The sequence below is a fragment of the Barbus barbus genome (assembly GCF_936440315.1).
Source record: "Barbus barbus genome assembly, chromosome: 49".
Classification (NCBI taxonomy): domain Eukaryota; kingdom Metazoa; phylum Chordata; class Actinopteri; order Cypriniformes; family Cyprinidae; genus Barbus; species Barbus barbus.
Genome location: NC_136727.1, coordinates 15,082,856 through 15,087,105, shown reverse-complemented (window position 1 = coordinate 15,087,105; position 4,250 = coordinate 15,082,856). Strand labels below are relative to the sequence as shown.

The 4,250-nt window shown below is 33.1% G+C and overlaps 1 long non-coding RNA gene across 1 annotated transcript; it reads right to left on the bottom strand.

The window, feature by feature from the left end:
* Nucleotides 1-442: 442 nt before the first annotated feature.
* On the bottom strand, nucleotides 443-3,948 carry LOC306867348. Its single transcript, XR_013784009.1, has 5 exons — nucleotides 3,848-3,948; nucleotides 3,592-3,727; nucleotides 1,916-1,956; nucleotides 1,509-1,835; nucleotides 443-1,320 (listed from the first exon to the last, which is right to left on the bottom strand). It is a non-coding gene; the product is annotated as an uncharacterized lncRNA (long non-coding RNA).
* Between the last annotated feature and the right edge of the window lie 302 nt (nucleotides 3,949-4,250).

Genomic DNA, 4,250 nt, shown 5'->3' with positions numbered 1-4,250 from the left:
TGTATGAAAACTTGCAAAAGGGAAAGATTATTTAGCCTAAAATCTGTAAATTTACGAAGATAAACTGTTAATCTACTCCTGGAAATGTGTTTTGTTTAAAATGATCAATGGCTTCAGCAAAGCCCTTCAAATAGAACATATGTGCCACTAGTTTGTAGCATGTAGATCAAATGAAAAACTACAGGGACTTATAAAAAAGCAAAAACAGCCAATTCAAGACTTTAGTTTAAAGCATTAAGATTTATACTTTGACTCAAAATTTCATCTGCTGAAACTGTACATTCAGCATCTGTAAGGAAGAAGTCGTTTTTTGAGACATTTGATTAAGAATCTCATCCAAATGTGCATTTTATGTATGATTACATCAAATATATCTGATATGCTCTACAAGAATTGATATATTCTAGAAAAAATGAAAATGAACACAACCGATGCATTATTTCAACTGAACAATTTATTTAGTCTTGAACACTGAGATCATCCACATACAATGAATCACACATTTATTCAGCTTTGAATGCACTTGAGAATATTGCAGTAGAGATCTAAAGGCAAAAATATATTTTCACACCCTCATGAATCTCATGCATTTACATGAAAAGGCATATTATAACTTCTAGCCAGAACCTTATCAAACTGGAATAGTGCATATGAAGCAAATTTGTTCAAGGTTGTGAATAAATACATCATATTGAGCTCTTCTGACATCAGTCAGCATGTCAACATCTCAACCCTGAGCACCATGCTTATCTGTTTTATCTTCTGCACACATTACATGATGTCCAGTAACAATTTAACAAATATAATATAATACAGAAAGAATACAAAATACGTTCTGGCAAACACAAACAAAAAGAGCACTTGTGGTACAAGAAATGTTAAGGCAGCAACATACTGACCGATTCAGTCATCACTGAACTATTTAAACGTTTCAAGATCTCAGTTTTTCAAGATTTCATTCTGTTATACAATAGAAACAAATCAGTGCATGTGGCAATACAATAAAATAACAAAACACTCGCTGGTTCGTACACCAGAGGGAACAATTTGAATAAATGTAACTTTTATAACTGTCAGAGAAAGTGTAAATTGAAACTTTTAGACCTGTTTATGTCGCTGTTGTTTGTTCTTCAATCGTGGCAGAGGAGAATGAGGGAGCTTGAGCTCTTTTTTCTCTCAAGTAAAATATGATGAAACAGACAATAATAACTCCTAATAATACTACTAATACAGGTACTACAATGCTCACCACATTTAGTACCATTTCTGCTTGGTTTGGGTTTTCTTGATTATTGGTTTTGTTTCCTTTTTCTGTTGATTCTGCAACAAAACAGCAAAGAACAAACAAAATTACTACATTGTGATAAACGCAACAGAACCATCTAACATTTATATACAGCAGCATTCAGACTGGAACATTTATAGTTGGTCAAACACTTAGTCAGACTTATTTTATTTCAATAAATGTCATTAAAAACATCATTCATTAATTAACCCGTTTCACACACCGTTGATAATCAGCTCCACAGTCTCCTTTTCAGATGAGTGTGTGATGAAGCAGCTGTATTTTCCTGCATCAGTGTGCTGAAGATTGTTGAGTTTAAGTGAGAAGTTTCCTCTCAGATACTCATCAGGGAAAGTTTCAACTCTGTTCTTGTACCGTTGATCCTGGTCCTCTGCTGTATCTTTACCTTTAACTATATCATACACATGTTTGCTGCCATTGTGTCTCCAAAACACATTAATATCTTGAAGTTTAAGATCATGTTCAGCTGAAGAACACGGCAGGACAACAGAACCACCAATAACAGCCTCTACTGTGTCCTGCAGAGATACTGAAATGATACAAACTGTAAATATAGTTTATACAAGCAGCGTGAATTAATCTTTCAAGCGTAGTTTGGTTCTTGCTCACCTTTATTCACCAGCACTGCAAATACACAGATGAAGCAACATCTGCAGAAACAGAAAACACATTTCTTAATCTCAAAAATGCAGAGCATTACACTAGCAACATTAAACTAGATAATTACTCCCTTATCTGTGTTTGGATAGTAATGATCAGTTTATTTACTTTATGTCTGGATATTAAGAGTATGCTATTTTATATGAGGGATAGGCAGACAGATTCATTCATTTAGATCTAGAAAGAGTGTAAAATAGTAATATTGTTTTTTATTTGAAGCGTGAAGTTATATTGAGGCACTTGGGGTTATTCTCCCCTCAGAACTGGGGCAAAACTAAATTAGCAAATGTTTTGATTCATACCCCTTAATATAATATTGGAAGTGGCATCATCTTGGTCATCATCTTCCTGGACATACTAAACTCATCTCTAAATATGTTACAGTTCAGTAAAGCAGGCATCTTCACTCATAACTTTATCTTCAATGCACTGCGAGACTATAGGAAAATCATATTATCTAACCCTAACTAAAACAAACTGCACAAACAACTGTCAATACAAATGCTAACACTAATTTAAATAAAAATGTTACATACATAAATACAGTTATTTGATAGCCCCTTTAGACATTAATTACTCTGTTTGATGTATTAATGACTTTCCTGTTAATGCTTGTTTTAAATAAAGCAGTTGAAGATCAAAACAAACACAGATACATCGGTACTAAGAAACTACGACTCGTATTTGTCTGAACATCGTTTAATTCTGAATCCATCAAACATACCTGAAGATCATGATGCCCATTTATTATTCATATATGATATATTAAATTATATAACTTATAAATATGTCTGATATAAAGTTAAAATAGTACTTTTTCAGACAAAAAGTACTGAATCACTTCCGTATCAATTTGCCATGCGCACCTCGATGACGTTGAAGAAAGTGTCGTCACCAGCAAACACGTGAAATAATCGGCTCACTATTAGTTAATAGATTATTATAATAGATTATATTATTATAATATATTATAATTATTCTTTCCCAAAGTTACTACCATACATTTAAGACTCCTGAGAGAGAATTTGATGTTTACATGCTTTTCAGCAAATGTTTACTCTTGATGGCTTTATGGTTATTGATAATTTACTGAATCTTTATCATTAATTATTGTTGTACTTTTTGTTTTTTTGCTGTTGTTATAACTCCAGCGCTCGGTCTGTCATGTCTGGACATTGGTCAGTCATAAATGGCACAACTAAATGCAGAGCTGGTCTTTTATTCAACATGTTATGATTCAGAGAATTCAACTAACCAGTCATGTCAGTCTGACAAATAACATCTGTTTTAGATTTAAAATTTAAAAAGCTGCATTATTTTTTTCCCGCCTCATAATGATAGTGAACAAAACAATGACAACAATTATTATTATTATTATTATTATTATTATATTGTACACACAGACAAATCAAAATGTACTCACAGTGTTCCAACATCCAAATGTACTGAACACTGAGTATATAATAAATGTCAATTATGGCTGAAATTAGGCAAATGACTTGCTTGGTCAGTCAGAAGAAAGCCCATGATCCATCAGCAAAACCAGACCAACATCAGAACAGCACAAAAATAAGCAAAGCAAAAAATGAAACAAACACTCATTTAAACACACAAACAAAACTTACATGAATACTGGAGTGAAGCTTCCTTTTGTTGACTCCTCTGAGGAAACGCTGTATTCAGGATCATGATCCTCAAGTTGATAATTTCTCTGAATGATGTATTATATATTCCTGCTCTTCTGAATTCAGTTTTTCATCACTGTAAGAAGAGGACAAGAAAACAGAGCTTCCAGCGATATCCTCATTCAAGAGCTGCAAAGAAATTTAAGCAAATTAAAGAGAAATTGAAAACATTTTTTTTTTTTTTTACAATAATTACCTGTGTTAAGATTTATTTTTTCTTCTTCTTTTTTTTGTCTTCATATCTGGGCTCCAGACATCCAGAAACAGCCATCTCCGAATGTCATACTGAACTGGATTGACAGGAGCAGTAACTTTCTAAAAAGTTGTCAGCTCAGATTAGCAAGTGTTTAGAGATAAATCATAGCACCCTCCTTTTTGACTTGCACACGCATACACACACACACACACACACACACACACACATTTTCTGTTGGGTTTCTGTGTTTTATGGGACATTTCATAGATGTAATGTTTTTTATACTGTACAAACTGTATTTGCTATCCCCTTTCCCTAACCCTACACCTAACCTTACCCCTCACACAAGACTACTGGCATTTTTAGATTTTCAAAAAGCTTAATTCTGTATGATTTATAAAAT